The following is a 10,093-nucleotide window of genomic DNA, read 5'->3' as shown; positions in this document are numbered from 1 at the left end:
AACTCTGAAGCAGCTAAACCTTTGTTTGGCATGTAGACCCACTCTCGGAATGACCGTCGTGTAGCCATCCCAAAGTCCTCAAGGAAATACTCTTCTTTCAGAGCCTTCTTAAAATCTTGCCAATGTGAATTTTGAATAAAAAGATCAGTCACTTTCGCCCTCAAGGCAGGTGTGACAAGACGAAGGAAATACTTACTCATAAGTCCAGCTGGAACTCCAAAAAAACCCATCTTGATCTCATATGTCTTCAAATATGCTGAGACATTACGGCCATCAAATAGCTTCTTCTCATTCTCAACTGCTTCAATCGCCTTAGTCACGCTGATTGCATTCTCTTGCTCCGAATATAGTTGCCTTTGCTGGGACAACTGCTGTTGATGCAATTGCTACTGCTGCTGCATATACAATTGTGTCTGTTGATTTTGAAGCTGCATATACATGGACATATTTTGCAAAATCTGCTTTAGATCATCTGTTGAAGTACTTGACGCAGCAGTCATTGATGGAGCTGAAGTAGAGGACACAGCTGGAATCGTAGATGTAACGTGTCCACTAACATCCTCTAGGACACGTCTTAGCAGTCCATCGGAAAGGTTGTCTAGAAGACTCCACCCGGCACTCCCATGGAATGTTGCGGGTTTTGTAATCTAGGCCTTTCCGCGTCTGCCCCGTAACGGAAGTGTCCTGGGCGCTTCCCACTTAGGATCGAATGGAATCGTTGGTCATTTGCTAACAGCGTCTAGCGTCAGACCTGATCAAACTACTTTACGCAGATCGCCCGGTCTGAAGCGGATTCATGCTGCACTTGGTTCAAGGAGAATGGGAAACAAGAGGGATGCAAAGCTCGACCTCTCTGCCAAAAGGCATAGTCCCATTCCGTTCCCCTAAAACAGCCTGAATCGGGTGATTTGTATTCCTAAGTCATCGTTCTCCTTTCTTGCTTTGGTGATGACGACCATCCTCTGTCCGTTGAGACCTTGAGAAAAGTTCCCAGCTAACCGGGACCACCCATCCGTAGGACAGACCTATGGTCTATCCTCCGCACTTTCCTCAGTTTGTTTTAGTTATGTAATTACCTACCACATTAGTTTGACATATACAAACAACTTCCTTGATTATCCCTGTTAGGCACTGGTTCCTTCACGTAATCTTATCACGGACACAAAGAAAACCATGTCAAACAGCTCCTTTATTATCATTTATCCTTTTATCTTTGCAATACAAGGAGTTTCCTGCCCGTAGGCGTATCATAATCCGCCCGTAGGCTATCCAGGAATCCACCAGGGACTTCCAATCCAAGTTTCCACCCGTAGACTAGTATGCGGGCCTCGAGATCCAATCCCGAGTCACGTTAGTCTCTTGTGCAGGACCCGGAAGGTGAGGGATTTACAGCCAGAGCCCCCCCTGGCACCCAAGCGTCCTCCTGCTCCAAGCAGAACTCAACGGAGAGACCTCTCACGGCGGGTTCGGTCCACGTTCCCGGCGCGGTTCACAACCCCCTTGGTTAGGGTTAGGCAGGCAGTCGGGGGTAACTGAAGCTGCCTCTCCCTTCAGGACTTTCACCTGAAGCGTTTAAATATGTTTTCCTCCTTTAGTTCATTGATCAAACAATGCAAAAAGTGCTTTTCTAACTGTCACAAGCACAATCAAATTCAAATGGCCGGTTGGCTGGCAAACTGTCAAGGAGTAACTCCTTATCTCCGAATGCGACCCGCATTCGATCCGGAATCCATTGCAACTTAGCAAGATTCCCATCATCCTTGGGTTAGGGTCATACCCTTCCAATACATTAGGTTTATTGTGGCAGGATCCAGCGACCATGTCGCTTTAGATTATTGTCGGACAACTGCTTCAAGGCAATTTACTTAACTTTCCTTTTTCCTTGGCAACTTTCCCCAAGGAAAGTGAATAACAGGATGATTACTCATCCTCAATAATCTAACTCCCTTCAATAACTTGTCAACCTCATTTCGAGAGATGACATTACTCTTTGCGGACAAATTCCAAGTCTATACAATTTTGCGGCTTGTGCGCAAGTATTGCATCTATTCTATGGAATCCTCCTATCCCTTCCTTAGTGTTCCGACTGCGGGTTTTTTTAACCCTATCCGAGTAACAGGATTTTAGGTATTCTTCAAGTCATTACAATTAGGTTTGGTCATGATTCTAGAATGTGCAACTCTGTCGGAGTTCCACCGTGATCCTTAGGTTCACAGTTTTTGTCTAAAGCGAGGACAAATTATCCTTGCACTAAATCCTAGTTATCTCTTAGGATTCCTATGTTTATACGATTCCTTGTGGTTCATATTACTTAACCAATTCAATTATGCTTATTTGTGACAAGGATGATCCTTCTAGGGTGATAACCAAATTTACGGAATCGAATTCGCGTAATCAAGCGATTGATTGCCATTCTCTTGGTGAGGTAAAACTACTCACTAATATGTACGCTAACTTTCTTAATAAATCAAACCTATTACTTTATAGTTTATGCTCTCGAACTTATGCATCGGCGAATCATACAACCTTTCCTTGGTGCATGATAATTTGGTTACTAACTTTTCCTAGGGCCTACTAGGTCTTGCATCAACAATCGTGCCTACAACCTTGTAGTTTATCCTTTGGCATCTTATGCATTTATACCTAATTACGACTCTTTAATAATTGATCCTTTTCTCATGAAGACTACGTAATTTCCTAACATTCTCCTAGCCACTAAGTCGTGATGATACTCAACGAAAACTAGTGTTATGCTATTCCATCTTATAACTATGTTTCAAGTCATACGTTCGTTTTTAGTGCCCTATTAGTTCCTTCCGAATGAAATCTTATGGTGCTAGACTTTCCCTATGAAATCATTATGAGAGGTATGTTACCTAATGTGCATATACGCTTAATTCATCATATCTAGGATGGCAACTAATGCACATATAGACTTCGTCTTCTTGCTTAGGATTAGATTCTTTACCTTAATAAAATACCATCTACATGCATCTAAATCCCTAACCGTTCAATCCTTCATAATGCTCAAAAAGATACATTTCTTTCAATGCTTTTAATTTAAACGTAACTTGAAATTCCCTTCCTAAGCGCGCCTAATCATTTCTTATGCGGAATTTAACACGGAAGAACTTGGACTTGTGGTGTCGGGGTGATGTCCACTTGCACGTTTGGAGTCGAACCTCCCGCGGTTGCCTCCTGGGATCTTTTAGGAGCCATCGTAGTCGTAAATTCGACTTACGATCTGCCTTTGTGCTCGTATGCGGACGATTTCCTCTCTGGAATAGAACTTCGACTAAAGCTTCGGACTCTCCATGAATACAAATCGGCGCGGTAATTGAACGGCTTGTGGCTTAACCCTTCTTGCGGAGATCACTCGAAGGATCTTGCGGTGGTCTTTGAGGCTCCGCCGTCTCTTCTTCTTTGGAAATCCCGGTCTTTAAGGGATCTTCGGGGAATATGCGGTGCGAAAGGCCATTTGGCCAAGGGGTAGAAAATTGCCCCTTAAAATGGGTGTCAAAGGATAGGGGGTTGGGAATTTTGGGTCGTGGGAAGGGGGTCTAGGGAGGCCCCCCCCTATGGAAGCTTCTATAGAAGCTTCCAAGGAGCTCTTTGAGGCACGTGGGGCAGGACCGTGGAGCGAGTCGATGGCTGGCGGCCTGGAGAGGTGATCAGCGGCGGACGGGGGATCAGTCCGTGGGGAATCCGGCGGCCAGGGCGACGGCAGAGCGGCTGGCGGTGGGCTGGGCGACAGCGCGGCGGTGGTGGGCTGGCGGGCAGCAGCACGGCAGGCTGGCGGGGCACAGCACGGCCTTGCAAACTCCCTCTCCTCTCTTCTTCCCACTCACACGACTTCCTCCTCTTCTCTCCCCACAGAGTCCTCTCCAGTCTTCTCCTTAAGCACACCCCCATCAAGGGGGGTGTTTTTGTAGGCCATGGGGGGGTGGGGAATGGGTCTCCCCCCACGTGGGGGAAACTGCCCATGCAACCCCACTTTCCCATCCCCCCACATACTCCCTTCCCTCCAGCCATGCATCGGCTGGGGGAAAGGGATAAATACATAAAAAAATTTGCAATCAATTAATTGAATTTGCCCCTCCCAAGAGGGTGTTCCCGTGCGGTTAGCGGTTTTTATCCCCCGTTTCAATTTACCACTTGCAGAGGCCCTATTTCTATCGTGCGGCTCACACATTACGCGTCCAATAATCCAAATGCGAGAAATACCCTTTGCACAGGGTTTGTACGGCGTGTGGGAAGTGATACGATCCGTGGAAATATTACATTCTCTCCCCCTTAGAAGAATCGAGATGTCCTCATCTCGAGATAAACTGGGGATATTGAAGATTGAGAGAGCTTTCATCCATCCAGGTAGCATCCTCTTCGGGGTAATCTTTCCACTGGACGAGGCATTCTCTCAAGGTTCTAGATCTCAACTGTCTCTCCCTGATATCTAAAATCTTTTCCGGCCTTAGTTCAAGGATTCCTTGACTAGGCATTACAATTTGTTGGTCATCAAGTACATGATTTAGGTTGGGTACATACTTTTTCAAAAGACTAATATGGAATACATTTTGGACTTTTAGGTTGTCAGGGAGTTGTAGTTTATAAGCATTGGGTCCTAGGCACTTGAGGATTTTATATGGTCCACAGTACCTTGGACTTAGCTTCTTGCATTTACCTAGAGATAAAGAACTCTTCTTGGGGCGTACACGAATGAAGACCATGTCTCCTTCTTCGAAAATCCTCTCTTGGGGCTTCAAATCCGCATATGCCTTTTGTCTATCTTTGGCTGCTTGTATGTCTTGTCTTATTGACCTTATTTGGTCATCCATGTCCTCCAACATTTGTCTTGAGGCTTCCACTCTCAGGGTAGGATCAGAAAAATTTAGAGGACTTCGACAATCATGACCATACAATGCCTGAAAAGGAGTCATTTGAATGCTCTGCTGATAAGAAGCATTGTAGGCAAATTCTACTAATGGTAAGTATTGAATCCACCTCTTTGGCTCTCGACAGCAGTAAGCCCTAAGTATATCCTCAATGATTTGATTTACCCGTTCTGTTTGTCCATCTGTTTGGGGATGGTAGGCGGTGCTAAAACAGAGTTGGGTCCCAATAGCTTCAAAGATAGCTTTCCAAAAGTGAGAAGTGAAAAGAGAATCTCGATCGCTAATGATCCTTCTAGGTAACCCATGTAGCTTGAATATTTCCTTAATAAACACTCTTGCGATATCGGAGGCTTTATAATTTGTCTTCACTGGAATCAGGTGTGCAACCTTAGTAAGCATGTCAACTACAACCATAATGGAGTTGTATCCTCCTTGGACTTGAGGTAAACCCACCACAAAATCCATACTGATGAATTCCCATTTCATTTGGGGAATGTCAAGTGGTTGCAATCTCCCTGGCATCATGACATGTTCAGCCTTGATGCGTTGGCAAGACAAACATTCGGTGACATATTTGAGGACGTCACCTTTGAGTCTCTCCAAATAATAACTTTTCCTGACTGCATTAAGAGTCTTTGCATAACCGGGATGTCCGGCGAAAGAGGAATCATGAGCTTCCCACAATATCTTCTGCTTAAGTGACTGGCTTGCTGGTATACATAGTCTTGTTCTATAGTAAATAAGTCCATTTTCAACAGAAAATTCATGATACTTTGCTTGCAACTTCGGATTCTGATCCTTGGTAGATATTTCTTTTATCATTGTTTGGTAGGTTAAGTCATGGCATGCTTCCTCTCTAGCTAGTTCGAGTATAGGGTTGCTTGGCATAGATACCTTCGTAGCTAGGGATCTGGCCGTTGATGGATTCTGCAAGATTAGAGAGTTTAGGAATGCCTTGCGACTAAGTGCGTCGGCAACCACATTCTCCTTTCCTGGCCGATACTTGATTTCAAAATCATATTCTTCCAATACTTCAATCCATCGACGTTGCCTCATGTTGAGCTCATTCTGGGTAAAAATCCATTTGAGACTCTTATGATCGGTTACTAGAGTGAACTTGTTTCCCAACAAGTAGTGTCTCCAAAGCTTTAGAGCATGGATGACAGCTAATAACTCCAGATCATGAGTAGCATAATTCTTTTCGTGACTCTTCAATTTCCTTGAAGAATACGCTACTGGATGACCTTCCTGCATAAGAACACAGCCCAATGCAAGAATGCTAGCATCAGTTACTACCTCGAACTCCTTACTGAGATCAGGAAGTTTCAGAATAGGTGCTGATACCAAACATTGCTTCAATTGGTCGAAGCTATTTTGCTCGGGAGTTGACCATATAATAGAAGTCTACTTCTTTAGTAAGTCGGTAAGAGGTGCTGCAATCAAAGCATAGTTTTTGATGAAGATCCTATACCATCCTGTCAAGCCAAGAAAACTCCGTATCTCTTTGACAGATACTGGTATTGGCCATTCAAGCACATCTCTGACTTTGGCTGGATCCACTGATATTCCTTCTGATGATACTATGAATCCTAGATATTCAATCTGACGTTTGAAGAATGCACACTTCTTCATTTTTGCATACAGCTTATGAGACCGCATTGTCTCTAACACAATCCGTAGTTGGGGTTCATGATCTTCTTCCTGTTTAGAATAAACTAAAATGTCGTCGAAGAAGACAAGCACAAAATCATCAAGATATGGCCTTAAAATATCCTGCATTAACCTATTGAAGGTGGCAGGTGCATTTGTAAGGCCGAATGACATAACCAAGAATTCAAAGTGCCCATATCTTGTATTGAAGGCTGTTTTTGAAATATCCTCATCCTTGATCCTGATTTGATAGTAGCCTGATCTGAGATCAATTTTGGAGAAGATCTTCGCACCCTGAAGGCGATCAAGAAGCTCATCTATTCTAGGAATAGGGTACTTGTTCTTGACTGTTGATTGATTCAATCCACGGTAATCAATACATAGTCGAAGTGTCCCATCTTTCTTTTTCTGGAATAGAACTGGAGCTCCCCATGGCGAATTGCTTGGTCTGATGTAGCCTTGGTCTAACAGTTGCTTGAGTTGCTCCTTCAACTCAATAGCCTCTGGAATGGACATTCTATAAGGTCTCTTTGCAATTGGCGCAGCTCCGGGCATTAGCCTTATCTCATGATCAACTTCTCTTGGCGGTGGAAGTTCAGTTAATTCCTCAGGGAACACATCAGCGTATTCTTTTAGCCAAGAGGGTCCTTCATGAGCCTCTTGCTTTTGATCTAACTTGTTAAGTTTGATCAAGTACACGGGTAATCCTTTCCTAACCCCTTTTATGATCCGCGATATCTTGGCTAGTTAGATTCTCGGCACCCCTGCCTCACCTTGAGTTGTGACAAACTCCCTGTCAGAGTTTCGAAAGGAAACTTGACCCTTTCCACAATGGATGTGAGCGTCATTAGGCTTAAGCCAATCCATCCCAAGTAGACACTCATGGATACCCAAATTCATAACTCTGAATTTGACCGAGGTCTTCTTTCCTCCCAGATAGAATTCCTCCTTAGCAGTTTGCCTAGCACAAGTTACCTCATGACCATTTGCCAATTCCACAAGTAGGGTAGGTGCTTCTACTGTGGCTATTCCTAATCTCCTAGCACATGCTGGTGAGATGAAAGAATGGGTACTACCACAATCAATCAAGGTTTTGAACCCTTTACCTTGATATTCCGACGGCGTTTGAATTACCGAGAACTGGCGGTTTGGACCCTTCCTGTGTAAAGCGGCATGGACTGTTGCTCTTTCGAATTCCGCTTCCATAGTCGGGTCTTCCTCTTCTTCTGCATTACATCTTTGCCTATGGGAGACGCAGGCATCTCTTCCTTTACCACGGTTGGCGGTTCCCTCTCCGCGGCCAACACCTTGACGGTGTCCCTCGCTAAGCTTGGGACATTCCCTTCTGTAGTGACCGAGTTCATTGCAGTGGAAACATCGAATGTTCCGGCCATTACCGTGAGTAGGAACAAAGTTGTTGACGTTATTTGCCCTTGCTTTCTTCCTTTGTCCCTGATTGTGGCCTTGAACTCTCTTAACTTGCGGTCTGAATGCTCCTCTGCTTGGATTGCTATAAGTCCAACTCTTAATACTCCTTGGTTTAGCTTGCACTTCCTGAATTATAGGTGCTGCTCGGATGAGTGCATCCTGAAGATCTGATGGTCTCATAGATTCGAGACGAGTATTTACAGGTGGATTTAAGCCTGCGCAAAATTTGGATACCTATTGTGTCGTATCCATTTGTGGCGCATACTTCAGAAGTGAGACAAACTTAGAGTAATATGCGTCCAGCGTGAGTCCTAACTGTTTTAACTCATAAAACTCATTCATTTTCTGAGTACGATATGCTGGTGGCAAATATCTCCCTTGTACGGCTTGCTTTAACTTCTCCCAAGTAACGGAACCCTCTGAGATCCCTTGATCCCTGCACCATTGCTTCCACCATAGTCTGGCTTCACCGGTGATTTCAATTTGGCGAGCATGGCCTGATTGGTAGGTGCAGTGCCAGCGGCTTCGAAGTAGTCCTCCATAGATTCAATCCAAATCTCAGCGTCTGACTGGACGAATCTGCCTCTCCCGTCAAACTCGGGTGGCTTAATCTGTTTGAGGAGGAACTTCTTCTCCTGGATCACAGTCGTACTTGCCGTAGGGGACGAATTTGGAACTTGCGCCTGAGTAAAAGTTCTTAACGTTATTACATGATTATCTTATCTTTGTTTCAACTTATTTCGTAACTCATGAAGCAACTAACTTTTTGCAATAACTTGATGCACAATCGGATAGTGAAAAGAAGTCCTTTATTTATTTATATGGCGTTCTCATACACATCTCAAATGATGATAATTACATTCAGTTTGGGGCGAACAACATAGTGTTGGATTTGTCTACAGGAACTGTGTAGTAATAGGGTTTTGGGTCATGTATCTTTAGGAATCGATAATTCATCGGAAGTTCGGGATATCCTTCCCGCTGGAAACCATACTTCCCATGACAGCCCAATACCTTAATTCTATCAGCTGGGATTACACGGGTTACTTCTTCATATACATATGAGTTTAACTCAACTCTACGACCTCGAATATGCAAAGTCAAGTTCACGTGAGCTTCCACGAAAATGAACAGCTTCACGACTTTCAAATCTTCCAACCACTTGATCCTCTTCAAGTTGGTCTGTAGATAGGCGAACCGGTGGGCAGCTATGTAATAGATTCCTGAAGACCCAGTCCATCTTCGCTCTACATATAGAGGTGATGGGTTATAAATCCGCTCCAAGATGTTCATCATCTCAATTCTCTGCCTGTAATGCGGAGAATGCATCGCAGTCATGAGCATGATCTGGAACACCAGAAATTTATTCCACGCCTCGTAATTCTGCAAGACAATATCGAAGATGAGAAAATGTTTGGACAGGAGCAAATTCTTTACTTCACTTCTAATGAAATCTTATGAAGACAATTCCATTATAAGTCGGCTCTGATACCAACTGTAACGTGTCCACTAACATCCTCTAGGACACGTCTTAGCAGTCCATCGGAAAGGTTGTCTAGAAGACTCCACCCGGCACTCCCATGGAATGTTGTGGGTTTTGTAATCTAGGCCTTTCCGCCTCTGCCCCGTAACGGAAGTGTCCTGGGCGCTTCCCACTTAGGATCGAATGGAATTATTGGTCATTTGCTAACAGCGTCTAGCGTCAGACCTGATCAAACTACTTTACGCAAATCGCCCGGTCTGAAGCGGATTCATGCTGCACTTGGTTCAAGGAGAATGGGAAACGAGAGGGATGCAAAGCTCGACCTCTCTGCCAAAAGGCATAGTCCCATTCCGTTCCCCTAAAACAGCCTGAATCGGGTGATTTGTATTCCTAAGTCATCGTTCTCCTTTCTTGCTTTGGTGATGACGACCATCCTCTGTCCGTTGAGACCTTGAGAAAAGTTCCCAGCTAACCGGGACCACCCATCCGTAGGACAGACCTATGGTCTATCCTCCGCACTTTCCTCAGTTTGTTTTAGTTATGTAATTACCTACCACATTAGTTTGACATATACAAACAACTTCCTTGATTATCCCTGTTAGGCACTGGTTCCTTCACGTAATCTTATCACGGACACAAAGAA

Source organism: Lygodium microphyllum, chromosome 21, assembly GCF_053477565.2.
Source record: "Lygodium microphyllum isolate KBCC chromosome 21, Lygodium_microphyllum_v1.1.10, whole genome shotgun sequence".
NCBI classification, from domain to species: domain Eukaryota; kingdom Viridiplantae; phylum Streptophyta; class Polypodiopsida; order Schizaeales; family Lygodiaceae; genus Lygodium; species Lygodium microphyllum.
Note: the sequence above shows the minus strand (reverse complement) of the source record.